Source organism: Crocodylus siamensis, chromosome 4 (assembly GCF_052110815.1).
Source record: "Crocodylus siamensis isolate JL-2025a chromosome 4, ASM5211081v1, whole genome shotgun sequence".
NCBI classification, from domain to species: domain Eukaryota; kingdom Metazoa; phylum Chordata; order Crocodylia; family Crocodylidae; genus Crocodylus; species Crocodylus siamensis.
This window is the reverse complement of record NC_143398.1, coordinates 92,377,424-92,389,619: the sequence shown is the minus strand read 5'-3', so window position 1 is coordinate 92,389,619 and position 12,196 is coordinate 92,377,424. Positions and strand designations below refer to the sequence as shown.

Sequence of the window (12,196 nt, the reverse complement as noted above, 5' to 3'; positions counted from 1 at the left end):
CACCACCAGGAGTGACTAGAAATAACAGTCACAAGCTGGCAGAGGGTAAATTCAGATTAGACATCAGGAGGTGCTACTTCACTGTCAGGCCAGCTAGGATCTGGAACCAACTTCCAAGCGAAGTGGTGCTGGCTCCTACCCTGGGGGTCTTTAAGACAAAGCTAGACAATCACCTCGCTGGGGACATTTGACCACAGTACTCTTTCCTTCCATGGCAGGGGGTCAGACTTGATGATCTGCTCAGGTCCCTTCCGACCACAGAAACTATGAAACTATACGGGCAACCCAGGATCCCCTCTTACCCAGGAAAGTACCTTCATACAGAATCAGGCTCCTTACTTTTTCTTCTAAGTTAAGGACCTCTGCATGCCTTTCTACACAATGGCCCACCTTCACTTACAATGAGAACTTTCTGAACTGTAAGGCAAACTGTAATAAGAATATCAATGCCATATTTTTATTTCTCATAATTTACTTGGTATTATTCCAAAAAAATTTTAAGCTACACAAATGTTAAAGACATTAATTTATAGGGCTCAATTATTAATGTTCATGCTTCCTCTTCCATGCTGAAAATTAAAAAAAAAAAAAAGTTTAATACTCAGTAACTAAGTAGTTTGGTTTTGGAAGATTTTCCAGGCCATTACCATTTTTCTATAACCAAATGATAAGATTACATTTAAGTTAGCCCACTCCTGAAAAAGGGCAAACTGCATTACAAGCAGCAGGTTTAAAAATACTGACTTGTGGGAACAGGAACAGTATAAGCTGTTTATCTTGTTTAATCCTCAAGGTAAATAGCATAAGCTTTAAAATATTTGCCTTTAAAACATGCAGTCCTGTGGACAAATGTAAGGAAATCCCACAAAAAACTATCAAAAGTTTAGAATTTATCCCTCAAATTTTACTTCTACCTGAAGCTTATTGTACCTCATGTCGGAAAGCAGATCATTTTTGAAAAGCACTTGGAAAATATTAAGATCTAAACTTCTGGTTTATAGAAACTGAAAACTGAAGCTATTTCCTGAAGCATGCTCTACAGCGAATTATTTATTTGAATGTAACAAATATTACACTGCTCATGTTATTCATCATAGTATTTTAAAACATGTCTATACCAGCAGCTTCAACTGTTCACTTATTGTATCCTATTCAAATTCAAGAAATTACTTCCGAATTTGTTATACTCCTATCAGTTCCAGCTACTGGGCTTTTGTTTTTAGATGCTATTAATCATCAAGGAAGGTAAGACAACACTCAGCTTCATTAGACCCACCCTTTGAAGTATTTCTCACAATAATCATATTACCTGTCATGCCTCACTCCTGCATTTTTTTTCTAAGAATCACAAAGTTTCTCTATCCTCTCATCCAGAATAGCATAATATTTTAGGTATTCTGTAAAAAGCCATTTGGGAGGCGGGCTGTTGAAAGTATGTTCCCAGAGGTAGGACTGTAAGTGACTTTACCACTGCTCTGATTTACTCTCTTGTTCAAGTCTGACCTGAGTACAAGTATTTTATTATTTTTTATAATTTATAAGGATAGAGGGGTGCAGGTTGTAGCCGTGTTTGTCTAAGGACAAAGGCAGACAAGGTTCTTTGGGTGAATCTAATATCTTTTATTAGACCAACTGAAATAGTTGGAAAAAAATGTTTAACAAGCTTTCAGATTTAAAAACCCTTTGTCAGGCTGAGGAAGCCTCTGCAGTTGGTGTATGCTCTTCCTGGACTAAATGAACAGTAAAGAAGCCAGAGGCTGGGCTGGTATGCATGCCAAGGATAGAGGGAGCGCTGATCTACTGTGACCTCACATAATACAGATCACAAACCTGCTCTGAATTAAATCCCATTTGAAAAACTGAACTACCATATAACTTTTAGAAAGGCATCCAAATTTGAAATTAATTCCAGTGAAAGAATATCCATCATTACTCTCAGAAAGTTGTACATATGCTTAATTATCCTTAAAAAGCAAAATAAAGCAATAAACAAACTGTTCATTTCCAGCACAAATATGTTGAGATATAACTTCCAGCCTTTAGACCTGGTCACTTTTTTGTACACTAGGTTGAAAAGCCCTTTATCACATTTCTGGGGTCTCCGCAGGTGCTTATAGAATGATGAGGTCATCCCTTTGGCTCCTCTTTCACTATACAAAAAGTTTTCCCATTCTTTAAATCATTCTCCTTAGCACTTTTCTGAATCCCCTCCAGTTTTTCAAAGTTCCTAAATTTAGACACCAAAGAAACACAGCATTTAAGTGGAAAGCACATCAATGTCAGAAAAAGCAATAAGAAGGGATCCTGGTTTTCTCTGTTTAAAACCCCCAAATTCTCCAATAAAAACCCAAAATTCTCTGATTAAAACCCCCAAAACCTGCATGCATGCATACACACACGCACACATATACATACAGATTAACATAATGTTTTATTAATATATTTGCAATTTTAAAGTAATCTGGAAACCTACCACTATGTCAATCACTACAATAAAATATCTTCTAAATACTGATAAATTTTGGTGTTTGATTTTGGTGGGGGGTTTTTTAATCATAGAAAAATCAGAGCTCTCCCTGTCCCCTTTGCTCACCAGGACATAGGTTCAGCTGCAGCTGTTCCCACAGCTGCTTTGTGATGCTAAGCAGCATTTATATGCCAGTGCCCTGCCCCTGCTCCTCACTCCCAACCCATAGCCCCCCAGCCCTGACTACCCCTACTCACTCCTTCCCAGCAGCAGCTCCTCCCTCCTGCACCAGGCCACAGATCCAGCTGCAGCTGTCCTATCTGCTGCTTTGTGGCTCTGAGCAGTTCCAGCCCATCCTGATCTGCTCCCCCCTGCCCGCAGTCCCCATGCCCTTCCAGGGAAACCCTGGAGTAGGGCTCAGGGACTGGGCTGGGTCTGCCTGTGGTTGGGCAAGCCCCTTCCCTTCCAGGCCAGCCTCCCACTGCACAGGCTGCTTTAGCAAGCCAGGGGGCTCCACGTCTGGCTCTGGAGGCCACTTCTACCCAGATCGCTCCCCCCCCACTCCCCATCTCTCTGTCTCTTACACACATACACACCTCCCCTCTCTCCCCTACACTGCCATGCCCCAGCCCATCACACCCTGCTACCACCTCCACCCCTCCCCACCCCTGGTCCATCACAACCCCCGAGTGGCTCCTGGGACCAGGAACCCCCCAGGGTGAGCAAGGCTGATAAGGTTCCAGGCCAGGCAGGCTAACCCTGCTGCTCCTCTCCTCCCCTCCCCATACCCTACCACACAGCGAGCCCCCAGCCACTGCCTGCAGTGCTAGTCCCAGCAGAGCTGTCAGCAGCCACCTCAGACACAGGCTGGCAGGACGTGGTGCAGCGAGCAGTGGCCACTGGCACAGAAAAGGGTCAATGCTCACCCCCAGTGCCCCAGCCCCAGATGGATAGCACCCCCTGCTCTAAGGGTGCCTGACCTGGCAGGCAGATGCACAGCACATGCTCCCTTCCTTCCTTCCATATTGAGCTGCTGCCACTGGTTCCCCAGCTGGGCAACGTCCCCAACCCCAGCCTGAGTTGGAGCTGACCTGAAATGAGCCACAGCGGGATAAGACAACCTGCACTGGGCCTGACCTCGGCGCAGGACAGGGCGATTGCCACCCACACACCCCTGCCCTGCCCACCTGCCAGCTCTCCTTGCAAACCCCAGCTCCCCTGGCAGCAACACCCTCACCGGACCCACAGGGCACCTCCCAGCCCTTCCAGAGTGGGCCCCCAGCTCCCAAAAACCCTACTTACCCCAAATGCTATAGGAAGAAAAGTGAGTCTGAGCCAGGCCTGGCCACCTCAGATTCTCAGGTCTCGGTCCCACCCCTCCAGACAAGACCTAGGGTTTTCCACCCTTCTGCAAGTAGCTCTTGGAGGCTGGGGCTCTACTAGCCTGCAGAGAGCTGTTTGCAAAAGGGGAAACCTGTGTTTTTCAGCTTTGAAGGGGAGAAGCCATATTTTTCTACTTTTCAGGGGAAAATCCATGTTTTCACTAGTTTTTCCAGATCCTTGGAGATAACATAACCTCTGTACTGCCAATTGGGATTCCCCTACTTATCCATCCAAAGCAAGTATATTTGACCTGGGCTCAGCAACCTATGGGCCATAGACTGGATCAGACCTGTGAAGAGAGTGGATCTAGCCCATTGCAGCTCAGATAATCAGCAGTATGCTTCAGCCATAGCAGCAGAGGAAGCATCCGCAGTGTCCTAGAGCCTGCATTTTTCTATTCCCCTTGCAACATCTGCTGATCACTGAAGGTATGGGGCTGTGGCCTAGGGCAGGGGATGGCACATAAGCAAATGCCTATAGTGCCAAAAGGTTGACAAACCCTGTGTTAGACTTTTTGACTAGCGCTACACCAGGAACTTATGAGACCATCATAGGTTTTTTTGTTTGTTTATTTTTTGAGGGCCTTCTCTTCAGGAGTTCAACATCTTTTCTATGGGGCCTATATTCTTCAATACAGCCAAATGTAAATTCATGCATGTCTTATTTACTTGGAACCAATTTATCAAGTAATCCAGACTGCTCTGCAGCAATTATCTACTTTCTTAATTATTTACTACTTTCTCAATTTTGATGTAGTCTGGAAACCTGACTTGTGCATTTTTTCCACAAGATTAATGAAGGTATTAAATAGCATAGGGTCAAATGCCACCCTAGTAGGCTCCAACCATAAATATCTTCCCCAGTGATGATTCCCCATTTACATTTACCATGTTTATTGGAATCCAAGACAAAGGTTCCTCTCCCCCACCCCATAAAACATATAGAAAAAAGCCCCTCATCTGGGATTCAAGTGCAAGTCAGGGGAGCAGGTAGCTGCTGTAGCCCTGACTCCAGCCCTGCAGCCACTGCTCCTGCTGCCTCTGCCCCGCTATTACCACTTACCCTCTAACTGGCCCAGAGTTGCTCCAGGCCCAGTCAAGACAAGCAGCAGCAGCCAGGGCTGGAGCCAGAGCTGCTGCAACTGCTTCATGACTGGGCTGGGGCTGGGACTGGGACAACCATGTGCTCTGTGCTCCAGATCTGGACCCACAAGGTAAGCAGCAGTTACAAGGCAGATGGTGAGGGGAAGAGGGAACAGTATGGGAACCCGATGCAGGGGTCAGACCACTTGACTACCCTACTGCAGGGACAGGAGGGGGTCATATAGTTTGACTGTATGTATAGAAAATTACAACAAATTTATAAATTTTCCATGTACAGAATCCAATTATTGAGTCATCTTAAATTCAGAGTAGTCTTGGATTCAGATATATACAGTATAGTGAGATACAATCAGTATATTAAATTCAGAGTAGTCTTGGATTCAGATATATACAGTATAGTGAGATACAATCAGTATAATAGTAATCAATCTATTTAATGTGTACCATCTTGAGTCTGAATCATTCCAGTTTTTTTACACATCATAATATAGCACCAAGAAATATGCTTTACAGGAGTCTATTATATTAATAAATTTACCTTTATCTTCCAAACTTGCGAACTAAATGAAAAAAAAAGAAGTCTGACCAGATTAGATTTACATAAATCCATGCTTACTATATCATATTTTCCCCCTTAAGCTTTAATTGATAAAATCCAATATCAGCCATCCTGTTATTATGTCTGGAATTAGAGTCTTGTGAAGTCTTTCAGCCTGACATCACTTCACTTTCATTTTATGGAAAGAGTGGCAGAAAAAATAGCTTTCTTTCATTCTCCTAAGCTTCCCCCCGACCCATCCACCCCAAGACAGTGGGGGGGCAGGGCAGCAGGGGAAGGAGAATCAACATTCACGTTCTAAAGAGCTTCTGAGACCCCTTTTTGGGAACTCTTCAATACAAATTATCCAGATATGCAGATTTAAAACTGTCTAACTAGTAGCTGCTGGTAAATTCCTCCTCAATAACTTCTGGAAATGGAAGCATTTCATCATCATATAAGATGAATCCAACATCCAGCTTTTCATACATAAAGACTCCCTGAATTAACACTTCTGCCTTTCTGCAACGCAATGACCATTCTGTCATTTCCATCTAGTAAATGACCACTATTGTTGTTTGGATTCCTTTTGTTCCAACATATGTAATCTCTCCTCCTGTTCTTAACTGTGCTGACCATAGTGTTCTCCTGGTCTTTATTTTTCTTTTCTACAACCATTAGTTTCTAATTCACCACATATTCATTTCCCCTTTACTCCAGGCTAATTTTAACCTGTGTAGCCTTTTCATTTATGAGACTGCAGCTTTTTGAACATCTGGTAAAACATTCCCAGTTATAAAGAGAATTAAAGAAGAGAGATATGAATAACTGCCTTCACTGTAAGGGAATGTGTTTTAAAAGCACAAAGTGTACTTAATACATGTTTAGATTTCATTCCATTCACACACAACAAATGCTATCAAGTGTCTAACTAACTGCTGATTTTTCAATTCTGTGATCAATTCCTCTTTATCAGTTATTATGAGGTCTAATCTAGATATCCCCCATATTGTATGCAACACTGAATTGGAAATTTCTGTTGTAGGAAAGTATCTTTGGAATTCTTTTACTTGCCATGTGAAACTGCCAGCAAGTAACTTGGGTTAGGGATCTCCACATTAATATAGCTTGTTTTTCCACACATTGTAAAGAAGTGCCTAAAAGAGCCAAACCATTCTCTTCTCTCATGCAATCTGACAATACACAGCAGGCAACTACTAGCAGCCACTATTGGAAATTTTATCACTTGCTAGTTTGTTTTTTTAAGATTAAAGTACTTTGTTACTTTCAGCTAAAATACATATATACATACATAAAACACATATCAGATGGAAGTGACAGTACCAGAAACAGACAAAGGAATTCAGAAGAGAGTAACAACACGTTTTGAAGAATTGCTTTCTAACACAAGACTCTCTAGTTGACAGATATTTTTGTGAGGTAACCTTATCACCATAATTAAATCATTGCAAAATTTCTAAGCACTATGTCGCCAGAAGATCATGATCTTTTGGCAAGGGTAGCCATCTGCAGAAGGTGTGCCACAAGTGGCATGGGCAACCTCTGTGCAGCACATGGATTAGGGAGGGGGCAGGCAGCACAGTGGTAGATAGTGTGGGGAGCACAAAGCAGAGCATGCAGAGTAAGAGGATCAGAATGCCACTTGTGATGGTGTGGGGTTTAATTTGCATCACACCTGCCCAATAAAAGATGCCCTCTACTGGTGTAACAATCATCCATGTTTTCAGCATGTCCATATTATATACACTTAGGATTGGGGCCTACCATATTTCTCTGCCAAAGTCTGAAAGCAAGAGAGACCAGAAGTATTTTAATCAGTTCCTCCCAATTATATGAAAGAAAACTCTCCAAACTGCAACATCTATTAAAGACTATTTACAGGAAAGGAAAAAAGAAAAAAAGGATAAACCTTAAGAGGGCAAAGCGACAGCCTTTTTATTTTGCAATCCTTTTTTCTGATAACAAGTTGGCCTTGTTCACATTTTTTTGGTAAGGAAATACAGAAAAACAAACAAGATTTGTTTCATTTTAAAAACAATCTTTTTTTTTGGTGTAGAACAAGGTAATATTCAAGAAATAGAATGAATTCTAGTTATCCTAGTCCCCAACAACACAGTTAAAATACAGCATTTACCATGAACAGCAGCAACAAGGAACTGAAAGACTATCATAAATGGGTCATAGTTCTCTAGTATGATCAGTCCCCAAGAGATTTGTTAAGAATTTTTTCTAACGTTTAGATATTGCCTTGCATAATGCCATTATAGTATGACTAATAGTGCTTGTGTTCATAACTGGTATTTTCACTTTTGACTCTATGGCAGCCAATCATTTCTCTTCTTCTTCCCCTGCCTCAGGCCCAGGTGTTGCTTCTACACACTACCCACTCAAAGCTGGTTTAACTTTTGCTGAAATCAATTATTCCAAACTCCTCTGTCATTTTTAAAGGCCAAGAAAGGTATATGGTAACTTGGTTCAATATGGAACAGTATATTCTCTAGTATTTTTAAAAACTATATTAGAATTCAAACCCCTAATTGTGCAGAAAACTATTATTAGGAAACATGTTTTTGAGGAAATGTCCTGTTTTCAGACTGTCCCTATCTTCCCGCGCTACGTGCATTGAAACACAGCTCTGTTCCTTCTTTAATTATACAACCACCTCTATTAGATGACTAATACTTATCAATTTGTTCAGCGCTACTTGGATTTCTTGAATTTACAAAGGAAATTATATTCTGAACAATTAAAACACTGAATCAGTTTCCAAGGCTATTTTGAGGAGACTTTCCTAAACTACACCTCCAATAAAGCTCAAAATACAGACATTAAAATTCATTTTTGCATTCTTACATACTGAACTGGCAGGCTGGATCCAATTGTGGCCTTGGTTTTTCCACTATAAAAGTCAACACCAATAGTTACATTTCATGACCCAATTAATTCATGTTTAGCTTCCTGTTTAGAACTCTTCCCATATAACTTTGAAGTCTATTTGAAATCACTTATCTGTTCCAGACGGCATATATACTGATTTAAATTCAGAGGACTAGTTATAGTTTCTTTTAACAAAAAAAGACACACACACACACACACACACACACACACACAGAAGGGTTAAAGTGGCATCAACGCTTACTCTTCAGATAGGTGATAACTGAAAACATATCATACATGTTCCACGAGTCCAGGGGAAAAAAAGCAAGCAGTCTGCATCACCTCTTGAGTCACTACCACTCAGACTGCTACAATAATGATGGTACATACACTTTGGAAAGGAACAGCTGCTTGCTCATCACTAAGGACAGGATTGTTACCAAACCTCTTAAAGCTGTGGGACTAGAATGCATTTTCATTAGTTTGTCTCACCTTGGTTTAATCAAAAAAAAGTATAATTAAAGAAATTATTGTCAAATCACATGTGTAAAAGGTAAAACAGACTCTAGCCCAGATTTAAAAACACTATTGTGCAAGAATGTTTAAACAGCAGTCAATTCTGAAAGAACTGTAAACCTTCCACCTCAACTTATTTATTTGTACTGCAGTAGCAACTCAGAGCACCAGTGACTTTAAAAAGTAAAGAAATATGACACACTAAGTAGAAGGAAAAAATACACCCAAATCCTTGGCCAAATGTATTTTACACCATGTTTATAAAGACAGCAAATATTTATAATACATTTAAAGTCCTAGGGAGAGGAGCTGGTTTACAGAAGGACCAAAGTGCCACTGAATCAAGTGGTGTGAGATTATGTCACTAATTACATACCAGAAGTTTGATGTGGAAAGGTGCAAGTGCAAAACGCATACAATGAAGCACTCGAGATTCAATTCTAATGTAAACATCTTCAATTAATAAATGTAAAGAGGCTCTGGTGTAGAGAGAAGAAAAGAGAACTATGGTTAACTATGGTAATAAAACAAATGAATACAAATATTTTTATGATGTACCACACAAATAATACTTAGTATTTATTCAGTAACTCCACAAACTAAGATACAAACAGCATTTCCCTAGAGAGCCCTGTTCTGGATAAAACCCATGTGGATTTTAAATCTTAGATGTGTTAGCTGTATGCTTTTAAAAAAAGGTTTATTCTTTTGCTGTTCTCAAGCAGAAGCTGGGTATATGACATATCCATGGTTTTCAACATTATCAACAAAGACTAAAAACAATAAGTATTTGAATAACAGAACTTAATATAGTGAATTCATTGAATAGTCCTCCAGTTCAGAGTTTTTCCTGAATGCATCATTTATTTTCCATCTCAAAAAGGTATGCTTTCCGTATTGGCTTGTTTAAATACACTAAACTGAGCCTAGTTTTATTAGAATAGTTGAAATAGATGAGATTAAGTTAGAACACTGGACTAAAAGCCTCAGTTTTCTTTTACAAACATGTATTAATTTTCAAAAAGTAAGTATTTTTAATGTCGATCCATTTAAGAGAAAACTGCATGATTTCACTGTAAATGCATCAACTTTAAACACTGCAGACACAAAAACCTCTAACTTCTAACATTTCTATTGTAAACAATCATATTTTTAGAGAGTCAAGATTTAGGGGGAAATGAAAGCAAGAGCAGGTAACAAAAAAAGGACAGCTGGGTTCTCCAGTTATCACTGGAAGTGAACTATATATGAACTATTTCAGACTATTTTGAAGGTATTTCCTTATTACTATCAGCAGATACATTATATTCACTGCTTTGTGCATTACACAGGCAATGAAAACCCTACACCTTTAAGCCAGAGAGAAGTCACAGATGAAATACTTTCTAGTCATAATTTTGTCTAAACTCTGCTTCTGCAAACTATGCCAGGCAAACACCCTACACCTGGCTAGGCCCCATTACTTTCAGTAGGGTTTTGTTCAGGGCTGTGCGCTCACCTGCACGGGACAGATACCCAAAGATTAATCGCATTCTCCTTATTAAGAATGCTGTAACCCATGATTCTTACTGTGGGAAAAAGTTACTTAAAACAGTTATGCATTAATAAAACTTAGATTTTCATCTTTCACATCCAAGTGACCTTTTACAAGCTTCTCTGCATTGCATGTGTAACTTCAAGTCAAGGAAAAAACACCACTAAAGACTGTATTGACCTTTTCAAGATCTAAAAGGCATAGCTACTGCGTGCATCTCAAGTCAGAGATGCACATCCCAAAAAGCAAAATATGGGATTTCTATGACGCAACTTCTCTAAAATCTCAAACCCAAGTGGGATTATTTATAACCAAACGCCTCTAAAAATCTCAAACCCAACTTCAGGCCATCTGCTTCACCTGCAGCACCAGTTACATAAAAAACAAATCTGAACGTAGCAGACAGCCCTAGTTCCCCTCAATATTTTTAATCTGCTCAAAAGCCTCCAAGCGCTTAACCTCCCATTTCAGGGCAAGCAGTTCTCCAGTGCAACGCGTGCAATTTAAAAAACCAAGCGAGCCTTTATCCCCTGCCAACATCCAGACCCAAACCCATACCTGAAAAGGGGCTGGCAGGGGCTTCTGTTTGCTTGTTTGGTTGAGAAGTCTGCAAGGAGGGAAGGGGCAACTAACTAGGAGTAAAACCAGGGAGTTTCTGAAGGGAAAGTTGTGCAGCCTGCCCTTCCTCCTGGGAAAGCTGTTAGGTGTCCAAAGCCAGATACCAGGGGCAGCACTAAGTGTGGAGAAGGATTAAGTTCTCTCCAGCTACCAAAAATGTGGCACAGAGAGGGGGCAAAGGGGTCAATTCATATCTGCAGCAGTGCCGGGGGGAGCAGACCCCCTGCAGGAGGCCGGGCCCAGCTGCCCCTCACCCAAGTGACCCCTCGGGGGCTCCCTCGCCTCCCCTCTCCCCCACCAACCGCAGCCGTAACATGGGGGGGAGATCACAGCAGTTCGGGGTCAAGACACGTTCATCCCCCGCCAGCCCCCCACCCCCCAGCGCAGGGAAGGAAAAACCCTCGGAAATGCGGCTGCGACACGACGGATGTCACGCGTGGGCGCGAGGAGCTGCCAAGGGAAGCGGCGCGCGGGCGGAGCGCGCGGGGGCAGAAAGGGGCCGCGGAAACGCGCGTGGGGGAGGGAAGGGGGGGCCGGGCCGGGCCGGGCCCGGCACAGCCCGGAAACGCGGCCGGCCCGGGCCCGGGCCAACGCGCGGCCGCGACTCACCAGCAGCGCCGGGGCCGGGGCCGGCTCCTCCCCCGTTTCGAGCTGCGGGGACCCTCACTTCATCCGCCGCCCCAACATGGCTGCTCCCCGGGCCGCTGCCGCGGGATGGGATGGGATGGGATGGGCCGGGCCGGGCCGGGCCGCGCCGAGCCGAGCCGCAGGGGCCGAGCGAGGGACAACGGGCGAGGAGCGAGGGGCTGCGGTCGGGCGGCCGCCTGCTGCCAGCGTCGAGCTTCGCACTGAGACTGCCCCGCCGGCAGCCGGAGCCCGGGAGGGGCTGCGGGGGAGGCCGGCGCCAGGGCGACCCCTAGCGGCCGCGGAGCGCGGCGCGGCCGGGAGCGAACAGCGCCGCCTGGGCGGGGGCGGGCCTGGGGCGGGACAGGCAGTGCCCCGGGCGCCGGGCTTCCTCCACCTCTCCCGGCGCTGCCGCCACGCCCCGGCCCGCGCTCCCTGCCCCTCGGAAGCCCGCGAGTGGCGGACCTCCGCCTGGGGCACGGGGGAGGCTTTCCCCGGCCCACGCCTTGTCCTCT

The 12,196-nt window shown here is 43.5% G+C and overlaps 1 protein-coding gene across 3 annotated transcripts in view; it reads right to left on the bottom strand.

The window, feature by feature from the left end:
• Positions 1-11,976, bottom strand: part of CDK17 (cyclin dependent kinase 17) — a 153,745-nt gene extending 141,769 nt beyond the window's left edge. The window contains exons 1-2 of one of the 3 annotated variants that reach the window (XM_090042872.1): positions 11,667-11,976; positions 9,282-9,384 (exon numbers count right to left, since the gene is read on the bottom strand). The gene's annotated coding sequence lies outside the window, so the exon portion shown is untranslated. The remainder of the gene's footprint in view (positions 1-9,281; positions 9,385-11,666) is intronic. The other 2 variants (XM_090042871.1, XM_090042869.1) reach the window with 2 other exon arrangements.
• Positions 11,977-12,196: the final 220 nt, after the last annotated feature.